The sequence below is a fragment of the Streptopelia decaocto genome, assembly GCF_964273445.1.
Source record: "Streptopelia decaocto genome assembly, chromosome: Z".
Taxonomy (NCBI): Eukaryota; Metazoa; Chordata; class Aves; order Columbiformes; family Columbidae; genus Streptopelia; species Streptopelia decaocto.
The window spans coordinates 51,576,680-51,590,964 of record NC_138657.1 but is presented as its reverse complement, the minus strand read 5'-3'; the positions used below and the strand labels follow the sequence as shown (position 1 = coordinate 51,590,964).

General features: G+C 38.8%; 1 long non-coding RNA gene across 2 annotated transcripts in view; it reads left to right on the top strand.

Moving 5' to 3' along the window:
* LOC309451381 overlaps window positions 1-14,285 on the top strand; it is a 75,115-nt gene that overhangs the window by 18,890 nt on the left and 41,940 nt on the right. For both annotated transcript variants that reach the window (XR_014186240.1, XR_014186241.1), the window contains 2 exons: window positions 3,583-3,662; window positions 8,724-8,873. This is a non-coding gene — a long non-coding RNA (uncharacterized lncRNA). The remainder of the gene's footprint in view (window positions 1-3,582; window positions 3,663-8,723; window positions 8,874-14,285) is intronic.

Genomic DNA, 14,285 nt, shown 5'->3' with positions numbered 1-14,285 from the left:
GGACAATCATCAACTGTCGTAATGATTTAACAGAAGGGATGAATGTTTAGCAAACGCATGTAGATTGCTGGTCTTGCACCACCTGTTCCATAAACTGTATACAGAGGACAGGTATAAAGTCTGTTGTGGAATACATTGTGGAAAAAGTCACAATAAGCAATACAAAACTGTCTTCAAGGCACACAGAGAATGAAAATAAGGGTCAATTCATGTGTCAATGGGATGTGAACTTCCAACAGAATGTAAAGATTTAGAGCATCATTCCAGCAAGCCAACATCCTGAATAAATGTTGTATTTGTGAGGAAAGGATATGGTGCAGACAGTATCTTCCAGACCACCCATCACTTCTGCTTTTCCTCTGCTTCCTCAGCCTCAGCCACTGCTGTGCACACTAGCCTCAGAGGAAGTGAGCAAAACCTGGGTCAGAAGGAAAAAACATTTCTCCATACAGCTTGTTTTTCCCCTCCCAGCACAAGGCAACAAATATCTATTTAATCCTTTACATGTTTGCTAGGCATTACATTCAGGAAGGCTTTTATAAATAATGCCTCCCCAATGAGTAATTATAAATGCTATTACACAAATATGAGGAGCTAAATCTTTTTTCCAAGGTTACATAGACAGCAGGTTTCTCTACAATGAGTGCTTTGCTCCAAATCTGATTGTTATTTTATGTTCTACAAAGAAAACTGTAATGATATGTGATCTCATGCAACAGATATTAAACCAGCAAGAACTAGTTATCATGCTCTCTGCACATGTAACTTCAGAAGACTACAGAAAAGAGCTGGGGGAGGAAAGCCATGTATAACACATTTTTGACTGAAGAGTAATTCAACTATAGTGGGTCTTCAACCGTTCATGACTCTGTAACAATAGCCTTGGGTTCCTTTCATATTTCCTTATGCACATACTCCTCATTAACAGATGTCACAATTTCTTTCCTTGGGAAGAGTTTGCTTGTTTTGTTGTTGTGGTTTGGGGTGGGTTTTGGGGGGTTTTGTTTGGTTTGGGTTTTTGTTTGTTTGTTTGTTGGTTGATTTTGGTTTTTGTTGTTGTTGTGGTGGTGTTTTGTTGTTTTTCTTTCCTTCAATGACAATCATATATTTTGCTGTCATAAACCTCAAATAGGTGAAAGGATTTTTTTAAACCATTCCAAGATGTTCGCTTTTGGGATGAGACCAAACATGGAAAGCTGCCACCCTAGAAATGAGTGATCTGTTTTTCATGTATGAGTTTTAACCACTGTAGCTACAAGTTCCTTGCTGTGTGTACATGTTATATTTCAAAGTACCAGATGTTTTATATAATAATTCACAATGATATCATCATTCCAAAAAATGACCTATTTTGTGTATTCACATTCATTAAGTGATAAGTCCAAGAGCGACTTAACCTGTGCTTCTAGCCCTGATATTGTGCATGACACGTTGAGGAAGCAGACTGAAGCTTCATGCCCCTGTTGCCTCTCTCTGCATGTAAACACCAGTCAGCTTTGCTGCCTTTCACTTACAGCACTTTTCAACAAGTGCTAAAGAATTGCTTTAGGAGCTGGGGAAAGCTGTCAGATCCCCTGTGAGAGTAAATGAACATGCTTGCCAGAAGAGAAGGGGAAAAAAAGATAAGTTGCTTGTTCAGGGCTTGCATGCTTTGGCTTGCTGCTGTCAGAAGAGGGGCTCTGTGGGTGCTAGCGGTAGAAACAACCTGTTTAGTTAGTTATAAGGTTGCTTAGTTAATTATAGGTACAGAGTGACCAGGTTGAGTTCTGATCCATCTCTTTTTCAGGTCGCTTAAACTCATGAGTACAAAATTCCCCAAAACTCCAAGGCCAAAATGAAACATGTAGATATTTTTGCAGTGGGTTGTGAAAGACAAGTGACATTTAAGCCCTCATGCCAAATACTTGGAATTTAGAGTCTGGTTATATCTTAGATGTATTCATAGATATTAATTCCATTCTGGTGGTGTCTGTCAGTCCTAATCTTTGCTTACTTGTCCAGGGCTGGGATGCACAAAATAATAATAATACTAACATAAAACCTTATGGATACTGGTATTGACAAGACACTTTCTCCCAGGTGCAGTTCTATCACCTTTTTAAAATTTGTGTGTAGATTCATTGAACAACTGTGAATACATTGAAACAGCCTTCAACTAAAGGATTTCTCTTGTGCACATGTCTTAGTTTTCTGCTCAGACAATGGAAACAGTCCTGTTTGAATTCATTACCCATATGGAATCACTGTTTGAATTAGAAGCACTTAAATCAATTAATTTATAAACAAGCCTGAAACTAAATGTTGGGGTGAGTTTTTTGTTTGTTTTTGTTTTTCAGAAATACTTCATTCAGTGGTACTGCCTGGAAATTGTTACCCAGGATGCACTAATGAGAATGGAAAATACTGAGACTAATTGGAGAGCCCTGTAAACAATGCTCATGATATTTCTGCAATGTTTACTGTAATTCTTTACTTCTTGTTCCTTGCTTTTCAAATACATATTTGCTGAAGAGTACCTGGGGAAGACTGGCTCCTCTTTGCACTTCCAGCTGCAAATTAGACATCTCTCCTGGCTGGAGTGTCTCTTAAAAATTAATCCAGTACTGAAATTTTCAACAGATTTTCCAGGGTTCTAAGAATTAAAACAAAAATGAATTCACTGAGATAATTCTTTCTCAAGCTCTAGCATGGTTAGTCTTCTCTGTGTCTTCTTTTTAACTGGAATCAGACATCCAAAGGTGTTTACATTTGGAGCTTGTCCCTGTGCCCCAAGCAGACTAAGATAAATATATGAAATGTGAAGCAGACCCCCTTTTCAAAAATAATTTGATGCAAACTAAACCACAGGAGCTCTTAAATAACTAAGTATGATTTGATGAGCTGTAGCTGTTTGTTGATACAGGAGGCTGAGATTAGGCATATCGCAAGTGGGTTGTTGGTGAGGCCATTCATTACATTTATGATGTCTGTTGGGAGGATCAGGGATGATTAGTAGGCATGATGTAGATGGACAAAGGTTACGTGCAAGCAGTGACAAATCTGATCTGTTCTGCATGGTCAGGGAACACAAAACAAATGAATTTAAATTCCTCCTTGTGCCTTTGTTGAGTAGAGACCAAATGTAGCTTTATACAGGGAGGTAGAGTGAGCAAATCACTGTGCAAGGAGGCAGCTAATTGCTGAACTTGATTGCAACTGCTAATCAGAGTCACAGGGAAAAAAAAGTGTTGGGAATTAATTAGGCAAGGACCTTCAGAACAGCAGCAGGAAGCCTCCAAGTGACCTTTATTTACAGTCAGTTAAACAGAAGTGTGACTAAAAATGCCAAGGAGCAAATCAGATTATTAATATTGATTGCTTAAAGAAAATGAATAATTTAGGAGCAGAGTCAAAATAAATATGCAGTGACAGAGATGAAAGAGCACAATGTACTGGCTTTCTAACATTAATCTATCATGCAGCAGTGCCCCTTCACACAGAAATGGAGAATTTCCACCATCACAAAACATAATTAGTTTCATGACCCAGCATGATTGCTGTATTGCTGCTACAAGGAGCTTTTTTCTATTATTATTTTCCCAGGGCAGCAAAATGTGGGGGGAGACACAAGCCTGCTGAACAGAAGCTTTGTTCTTGGAACTTTCCACAGAGATCAAATTCAGGTATTATGGGATTAACTTTTAGTTCTTTGTCAACAAAATAGCAGAAACACAGTATATCACTTTTTCAGACATGCTGTCAGAGTAACCATTTTAAGAAAAGCTTAAAAGCATCTATAAAACCTTTAAGTCCTAAATTCCCTCCCCTGCTTGTCTATGCTCTGTTTTATTGGGTTTGGTTTTTAGACTGAATATTCTGTCGTCCTTTTTTTTTTTTTCCCGATTTTAATCTTGCATTCTAGCAAATTGGCATAAGTGGTTGCAATCACTGTTAGAATAGACATTTTGTTTATTTTTGGAAGAGAGCTGTGGGGTGATTTTTTTTCAAGTTTACAAATTTGAATAATATCATAAATTACAACAATAAAGTTAAAATACTATTATAACACTGAAAATAAACACATGAAAACAAAGTAACTGTGTGTATGTTTACTTAATCAGTGCCATTTTTTATAACCTTATCTGAAAAGGAAAAAAAGAAGCTGGGTATCACTACTGTATCTCTTGTCCTATGTTGTTTATGTCAGCTATTTGTCTCTTCTTTTTATAATTTTGTCTGGTTTTTGATATTTGTTGGGGTTGTTTGTTATTATTTTGGGTTTGTTGTTTTTTTGTTTGTTTAAGAGAAGGAGATGAAGACGTAATTAAAGAGGACAATTATATTACACGAATCTAAGTCAAATTGTCTCACATCATTTTGCTGCTACTCTGTCCAGGAATCTCAAAGTAATCTCCAGTACCAAAATTGTTCAGAAAAAGATGAATCTGACAATTTTCTTTTTTCTTGGAGGAAAACAAGAGTGCCACAATCAGAGTTTCCAAAACAAGATGCTTAGGTTAATTGGACTGTGTCATGGCCATATTTCCTCATTTACTGTTAGTGGTCTCAAAGGTGGTGGCACACCGGCTGTCATGGTGCCTTTTGACTGCACACGCGTTGGCTTCATGCTAGGGCAATTCCCTGTTGGCTCTGTTTGGCTGTCTTATGTTTGTATAAATGAACATAAGGGTTTCATGACAGCATACGTTTGAGGATTATGGCTCTAACTTTCGTGATAGTATGTGTCCTCGTGTACAGGACATACATATCTGGCACAGACAAAACACATTACCTTGTGTTTTATGTTCATATATATCCATTGAATGTAGATCCATAGGGTAAAAGTGTACTTTAGGCAGCACCTTAGATAAATCATAGGAAAAAAATGAGCATTGAGAAAACAATCCCACCCCTTCCTCATGAAAAGCACCTGTCAAAGGCAGACAAATGTGAATGAACAATGCAGTCTGTGCAGAAAGGAAACCTGTGCTGGTTATCCATGAACTCATGTAGCAGAAACCCTAAGCATGCACTGCTTTTCATATGCAGGTTTGCCTTGCTAAATGTGAGAAGGTGTAACATGCAGTAAGGCAAGTATAAGTACACTGAAATGTATGGTATTAGGAGCCATAAATATTTTAGTTTTCATTTTCTCTGTTGCCACAGAATTAATGACTTATAGACAAAACAATGAGTTTGCTTCTCAGATAATTGTCTTTGGTTCAGTAGACTTTCAGTATTTGTGTTTAAGTGACTGTTTGGAGTCCCCCAAAATTACAGAAAGTGTTTCATTTCCCTGCTTTGGATATACCTCATTGAAACTGAGGGATGATGCCAGCAGATTAATAAGGCAAACCAAGTAGTAGTGAACAAGGAAGTCACGGTTTCAGTGTGGATATAAATATATTCCAACTTTGTAAGACCTTACTTGTGTAAGTTAGGCTCATTGATTTCAATGAAACTATTCAGATGTACAAATAGTCACGTATCAAACATTAGTATGATGACAGACTGTATCATGCTACATTCACGATATGGTGAAAGAACTAAGTGCTGAAATTCAGCTGCTCTATGTAGTTTTAATTAAGCCCCTTAGCACTGAGGATACTTTACTCCAAACTGGTGTCCTTTTCCTTTTTTTTCCTGTGAACCGTAGAAATATTCGCAACAGATGATGAACACACAAGGATAACGTTAATGCATGAATAACATCAAATCTGGCATTCAGAACTTGACTTTGAAAATTAAATAGAACTCTTATCAATGCAGCTACTTTTTAAAATGTCAGTATAAAATTTTAGCTCATAGGACAATATCCGTCCTGTATATGAAGTTTAGCTCGTATGTGGATTTTAGCTTATAAAGTGAATTAAATCCTGCTCTTAAGATAATATATCTAACAAACAGATGTTATTGTAAAGTGAATTGCTTTATGACATGCATAGCCTGACCTATATCCACCCAGATTCCTGCCATCTTTGTGAGCCTCCTGATTTCTTGATCTCCATCGGATCAATGAAAAACATGTACAGAAAAATGAGCACAGACTAGATGAGTTTTGCTTTTATGTTAAGCATGGAAACATGCTTGGTGACCTCTCATCCTTGCCCTTTCAAAACTACCTCATTATAGAACCCATTGTAAAGTTTGAAAAAAAAAAAAAAAACAAAACAAAAGATTGACAGCTTCTTCCGTGGAGCGACACGGGGCTGGGACAGCAGGCGCCCCACGGCTCAGGACCGAGCGGCGCTGACAGTGTGGTGTGGGAAAGCTGGCGTGGCACTAGCCCACACAATATGATACCTGGCTCCTTTTCAGTCAGTGTCGTTCATCTCTCACTTTCGTGAATGCTGTAATTATACTGGTTGCCACTTAAAAGTCAGTGTTTTGCCAAGAGCTGTCACCAAGCTGTATCTAAACCACCAGAGCTTTGCAGGAAACAACTGTAGTAGCTGTGCAGTAACTGTTGACAAATGCTGACTTTTAAATGGTGCCCACTGTAAGGAGGCCCCAAAACCTGCTCTAACTATATCAGTGGGAAGCAAACCCACTAGGAGCCTTTCCATTCAGCCTTCCCTTGGTGTGTGAAATGTCTGTAACTTGAGAGAACTGTAGGACCTTCTTTGGAAGTGCAGCTTGTGAAAGGTCCTTGTTCGTTGGTAAAACTTCATTATTCAGGGGATATTCCCTCTTTCTCCTCTGATAATTCATTCCAGTATATTTTAAATTAATCTGTTTAAACTTACATTTTTTTATAACTGCTATTCAAAGGAAACGACAAGAAGGAGCCGCAGAGTTTTAATAAAGTATGAACTTAGAATCTTAATCACATTACATACCAAAGTAATGCAGTTTTTTACTGAGGTGTGTTAAAACGTTTCGGGTAGTTGACAGATGGGTTACTGGTGGTTTATAGATGATATGAGCACTGAATAAACCGCTTTTTGTTCTTACACAGGGCCAAGACACTTCGCCCTCTTTTGCAAGAGAAGTTGTTCTAATTTTCATTATGTCATGCAGTTACGCCAAGTTATTTTGCATGGCTTGGTAAAATGAACCTGCATGTTAAAAAAAAAAAAAAAATAAGCTCAGCAATGCAAATATACTTTTCTCTAGTGCAGCAAAATGAACTAAGCTCTTTTGACAGGAAAATCCCTGTGTAACAGACCAATATGCTGCGCTCAAGCGAGAGGGACAGGGAAGAGGCACAGAGAGATCCTGGCTGGCTCCTTCTGCCCCAGTGCCTGCCACCATTCAAGTGCTGTTGCAGCACATGGAGTGGTGGAAAACAGGAAGGAGGAGGGAGTGAGATGGGTGGGCTAAAAATGCAGAATTTATCTGTTGTTACTCCCAGAAATACTCTTTCTGCTGCTGTCCTTCCCCCACCATTCAGTTAATCAGTTTGGCAAGTACTTAAGCAAATACCTAAATCCCATGATATTTGAAACAGGCCTTGAAATGAAGCACGTGTTTAAGTGTTTTCCAAAACGGGAATAGTAATAATGGAGCTCAGGGGACTGCCAGCATGATTCACAAAGGAGTCCTACTCCGATGTGGTGGAAGGCTTTCACTCACTGCCACAGACTAGCCAACTATCTGTAAAGTTACCTTTCCTTTAAATTGACCTTGGAAGAAGCAATTTACACTGAGTGTTAAAAAGGCACTGGCAAACGTGGAAACTGACTCTGGACATCATGAGATAAGAACACTTGAGCAGAGATGTTGATTATTTCAATGGAATTACTCCCCTGAATAATATCTCATATCTGAGTAGTATTTGAAAAATCCTATCATGTTTAGAATAATGGTCTAATCCTGCATAATGCTGGGAATCCTTCAGACTCACTGAAATTCATGTGATCATGCAACGTGTAGTGTATCAGAGTCTTTGTGAGTCACATAAATGACAGAGAAGCAGAGCGGTACATGTGCCAGATTGTACGTAACAGGCAGGCACAACCTAACAGACAATTTAATCTCATCCGTTTTCTGAAACCAGCCTGTGTTGTTGCAATGCTGCCTGATGTTACACTATAATAAAGTATCATCCTTAGAATGGGTACGTTTCTGTTTTATCCTTTTGTTTGTAGACGGATTAAAGCATGACCCCATTGACTGTAACCTATAATTGAATCAAGGATTCTGCCACTGTCAGAGAGAACAAGAGTGGCGCTTGAGTGGTTTATGAGCATGAGCAGCACAATCTGAAGATTAAACTTCATCTTTGATCTTCAGGCTGTGACCATGAATTTTCTGTTGATAGCATACAGAAAGCAAAATAATACAGACAATTGTGAACGGAAGAGCTGGAGAGGAAAGGAGGTTAGCTGGGAATCAAAGGCATTTATGCTCTTTTGGTGTGAAACTTTGATGCAAAACAGTCAGCTAAAATTGTGGAAGATTTTTACTGGTCATATCTTTTCACATGTATTTCAAAAAATCTATCAAAAATTTTGGAAGGCAGCTAATTGGATATAAGTGGGTGAAGTAAACTGCTTTGTTAGTCATTTAATCTTCTGAAGTCTCAGCACAATTTTGAATAAGGAAAAACCCTTTTTTCCTGCTCTTTACATGCGAGTCACAGTTTTCTTACTGGATTCCAAAGTACCCATGGTCTCAAAGCGCAACTGCACAGCTGCCGCTACATATGTCACTGCTGAAAGCTAAAACTTGCTGAAATAATCATTCCAAATGTTTGAAGAGGATGTGTTTTAAGTGCTGCTTGATTCATCTTGTTTCTTCAGGGAAAATGAAGTCACAGCACAAAACAGCAGCGGCATCAAAAATGCAGGGCTGATGTGGGTTTTTGTTGTCTCCCCTCCCATCTCCACCCCAGTCTCTGGCAATGTGAAGGACTACAAAAAACTGCTTGCATCATAAAGCTTTATTTCAGGGTAAGTGATTGGATTGATGTTCATACATAATTGCTCATACTGGATATAAGAGCTGTAAATTTTTAATTGGTAGATGAAAAAAGGACAGTGCAGGGAGCAGGGTGTAAAATGTTAAAAAAGAAAACAAAGAAAGATGCACTTTTACACTATTATTCTCTCACAGGATAAGAGATGCATAAAATATAAGCTAGCAGGATCAATTATACATATAAGTAAGATCAAATAGGCCATATAGTAATCCTGAGAGACAGATGTCCTTCCCAGTTCTTTCACTGCATCAAGATAAATAGCTGCAGTTTGGTTACTTGACTTATTCAAATCAATAGAACTCCACTGAAATCTGCAGCAGTGTTGGGATTTTTACCTCATTGGAGGTCGGGCCCACTATAAAGTATGCAATGAAAGTATAGTTCAGTATGTTTTAAATTTGTTTCTATGCTCCTTTTTCTCCCTTCAACTTCATTACTGGCAGCAACAAAGAAGTGTTCAGAGATAGAAATGGATTAAGGAAAATATTCCTGTTCCAAACAGACAAAAGAGCCAACATAGACATCAAAAATTGGAGGAGACAGGGTGGGAATTTTGGTTCTGGTATATCTGAGGCCTTAATTTGTCACCAAGCTAGGAATGGGATAAAAATGTCAAAGGTGGTGTGTCCTGACCTCACCAGAAGTGGGAAATATTTGCCTCTCTTTGCAGAACAAACTGTTCTAACTTGATGGGGAACCATGGCATTCAGAAACTAACTTTAGTCAGTGAGGCTGGAAAATTCCCATCAGTGCCTGATGGATGTAAGCCTGTGGTATTTTCACACCCCCTGGTCTTTTCGACTTAAAGCTGAAAGGTGCAGCCCACACCTGTGCAAAGCCCATGCAAGGTGTATGCAGCATGCAAGGGCTAGAAGCAGAGCTGTGCATGGGGTTTAATGTGGTGCCAAGGCTGTTTGATGCTCCACTGCACAGGGATTAATTTAATCTGAGGAGAAAAGGGCTACACTCTTTATAGCCAGTCCAGCCACAATGTGCTATTAAGGAGGACAATAAGAACACAGCATCTGGTGGAAAGATGGACACAATTACTCCTCTCTCTTTCAAAGACAGTAGCTCTAGTTCCCTTCTAACACCATTTTTTCTTCCTGATGCAGTGAGTTCACAGTTTTCAGTGAGGCAAACCCAAGGTGTGCCAATATAAACTGAGCCAGCTGTAATTCAGCTGAGTGTGAACTCTTGATGTTTCTTGAATATGTAATTGCAGCTACAGGGATGCTGCAATCAAATTGGAGCAGAGAGCTGCCATCCAAAGACTGTGCCTCTTTACACCACCCGAATCTGTGTGGCGGAAAGGCTTTTCCACATAGGCTTATGCAGAGCACAGAAACCCTGCTCTGTGCATTTGAACCAGAGCTGGGAAAATGAGCTAACAAATGTTGCTCATGAATATTCATACACGTTTTCAAAAGAAGGAATTTATCCATGTTGACATCTCATTTATGTTTGCATTCTGCCAAAGTGTAATTCTGAACAATTCAGTATGCACACAGTTTAAAGTAAACTTTAAATTAAAACAATGGTAGCTATTAAAACTTGATTATTTTGTTGAAACTATGTGCATATCACCCTTCCTGACATTTGGACTATTTAAAGATAAAAGAGTATGGAATGAAGACTCTGCCCAGAGTATCTTGCCAGGACTTCTTACACCTGAAAAATGGTCTGCAGATCTCACAGGAATGTTGCTTCCTCTACTAGTCATATAGAAAGAGCAAGAATTTTGGTTTATTTGAAGACGTATTTCCACTTTTATCTATATCTGGAGATGCTATTTACACCAGATACCCATGAAATTTAGGGTTTCCTGAATTTCAGAAATGGTCTGCTTTAATTCTAGGTTAGATATCAGCATAAATTCTTTTATTTTATGCGGGCTTAGTAAGTATGTGTGCTGAAGACTATGAGTTTACATTTTTGTGTACAGTTGGCTTGTTATTGTTCATGCGAACTTCCTCTGAAGGTTTCAAGCATTTGGAAGAACCCTGGCCATGCAAGGAACTAAAATCTGGCATTGTCAAAGAAGTCACAGAATATAGTGGAAACATCTACACAGTACATAGTCTTTCAGTGCTTTGCTCCCCAAACACCTTCTGAGAAGTTTTAGGAAGGCAGCAGACATGGCTTCATTCAGGAGGGTAAAATCAGCCCCTACCACAGCAGTCTGACAAAGAGTATTGTCTTGAATGTGGTTATCTGAAAGTTGAAGACAGTGTGCATAAAGATTTATCTGCAGCAAGCCTTATTTAAATCCATCCCCTCAGGACTATATAATATGGCTCCTATCTAAAGACACTTCTTTTTTATGACCTGCAGCTGGAATGCGCACTGTAGTTCGCACTTGCTGTTGGTTGAAGAAAAGCTTGCAATTTTTCAAAACAAGCTGTAAGCGTCTGCAAGTTTTTATAAAGAAGACTGACAGAGAAGATATCTCAATAAGCAAACTTCAGTATATTCCAAGGTTACGGCTTCATAATTAATGGCATTACCAAATGGAGCTGAAAGTGTAGAGTCTGCAAATGGCTAATAACAAGGATTAGATACACACTCTCTTTTTCATGCATGTTCTCACAGTTTCTTGTGAGCCCAGTTGAAGTCAAGAGGGTTTTTCTACATTACATTTTCAAATTCAGCTCTGACCAGTGGCAAACAGTGCATGTGCCCTATGGAAATGACGTTTTACCGTGTATTTTAGGGAAAAGAAAAAAGAAGAGTTAAAAAAAAAAAAGAAAGGCATCTTGCTCTTTTTTTTTTTTTTTTAATAAAAAATGCAGTAGGAGATATTACCTTAGAAAACTGGGAAAAGTGTTTTCAGATAGGAGGACTGGCACAGTGGCTCTATGATTTTTTTTCTCTCTAAGATTACACGAAATAAGGTTTTATTAATGGAAACTGCCACATATTGCAAAAACCTGTTAAAGATATCAAACTTGCTTCAAAAGTCTGTAAAACAATGGAATGTAGACAAATGCTGGAAAACACTTTAAGTGAATCCTTGTGGCATCAGATTATTCTGTCATAACAAAATCCTCTTCAGTAAATAGGTCAGAGTACAGCTGCTAAAGGTAAGCAGCCTGATGCAATGGAGGTTATGGTTATAAACAACATCAAAATGATTTTGGATTTATCACGTTCCTGCCTGCAGTAAAGGTTATTTATAGAGCGCTCTTAAAAGAAGCAACCTGAATATCTCTAATCTCTCACTAACCTTCTACAGTACATTACTAACCTTCTACAATACATAGCAAAGCATTAGCTCTGTGTGCATTTCTGAATCCAGTCTTTAATTATACCTTTCCTGTGTTTACATGAACTTTGGTTTGCTTTTCAAACGCCTCATGGAACAATTCCTGCAGCTGACCTGTGTGTAGTGGTGAATTTCTTCATAAAGTGAGTATTGATGAGCTGAAAAGTTCAGTGAACAGGAAAATTCTGCTGCTTTTATTGCCAGTGTGACAGGTTACTTTATTACCATGCCTTTCACAGCAATTTAACAGTTACCCTGGTAACGGATTCAGTGAGGTAATGGGATCAGAGGCATTAGAGGAGAGGAAAGGCTAGCGAGGAGAGAAAACCATCTGCTGGCTTATGTTCTCGGGGCTGTTTGCTCACTGCGAGCTCCTGACAATCATTGTACTTGGATGTAAATGAGGCAGGTTAAACCACAGGCCTGCCCTATTTAGCCGTACTCTGGTGATTTGTCTTCTAATTCTATTGAAATAATAATCAGGATTTGTTTCTGATTAATTAACTAACCTTTTGGTAAAAAGATTAGATAACGAAATTGCTGCCTATTCAGAGATAATGAGATTTTTATTACTCTGTCAAAGGGAAAAAAAAAACCCTACATTTATGTGTCACCAGCCACCATGTCAAGGGAGGAAAATAAAGATTTAAATCTTTATGTCAGACATTTATTTCCTCCACAGATTAAGTGTATAATGAATTCTATGTGTTCACATCATCTTGTTTAAAACATTTCAGAGGAGCTTTTAAAACACCAAATAAAAAAATAAACACATTCAAACCATGAGGCATTTGGCGTTAATTTGTTTCAAAAAATGTCTCCTAGTGGAAGAGAAACACTTGACGATTCGGAAATCCACCTGTACTACGTGGGTGTATTTATGTAAGTGCAAGAGTGTGAAGAGAACAGTAAAATTTCAGTGTGAGCACTTTAGAGTGACACATGTAAATAGGGTGCTATTATAACTTGCAGGACTGACATGCCTGATATAGTCGTCACAGTAGAAAATTCATTTACATGTAGGAGCTTTGCCTGAGTGTGTGAAATACCATTCAGGACACTGGAAGTTGATATAATTAAATAACAGATGATAACAAACCATGGCATTTAGAGTCGCCTCACAAAAGACTCCTGGAGAAGACACAGCTGCAGCCCTCAGTGAGGGACCCAGACGTACAGAATGCTGCCTGCCAGACCCTGGGTGCAGGGTTGCAGCCCAGCTGGCACCAACCCACCAGCCTTGTGCCTTGCCGTAGTTATGCCTACTAATAAGGCGGGAGAGTGAGAACACCTGAAAACTTGCTTCTGGAAGCGCAAAGCTATGAAACACATTAACTGTGCATCAGTCACATAGCTGCGGAGCTGATGGCCATGCCTTGCAATGTGCAGCACGGCCGTGTAAATGCAGACTCTTGGTGACAGAAATGTAGTGAGTAGACAGCATTTGCTGTGCTAGGTAGCATCCTATGTCTTACCCGTTACAAGAAGAGCTGGATGCTGACAGTCATTAATCGTGATCTGTTAATTAATAGATCTGTACAAAGAATTGTGATTAGAACATTTTCTGTCATGCATACAAAGCAAGAGGAAATACAGGACACAGCAGAGCATTTTGTTGTGGTGGAGTTAATGAATGCACTCTCAGATTTGAGGTGGCACACTGGTGGTGTTCGGTGTGCTTCATTACTTTTATTTTTACATGTTAACATGAAAGAGTCTCATATGCTGAAAGTCCCTGCTTTTCGCCAGCAGTGCATATAGCTAAAAGGCAGTCAGAAGCATGACCCAGTTAGAGACAATATCTTTCATACAGGGATCTGATGCTGAGTGTGTTCCTCCCCTCTTCCCCCACCTCATAGTTTCCTGTTGGTGATTACCCGGAATGACCAACATTCCTCCCTTCCCGCCTGGGCTTTCCAATGTTATAGCCCTTACAAAGGATGCAGACAAGAGAGCTTTCTTCTACAATTCCAACAGAAAATAATTTCCCTCCCCTGTACTCCAAAAATTTCTACTGTAGGTTTTTGACCCTTGATAACTGAAATCCCTTGAAAGGCAAACAAGCCTTTTTAGGTTAGTAATAGTTCTAAAGCTTTTGCCCTCCCTTTCTCCTTCCCT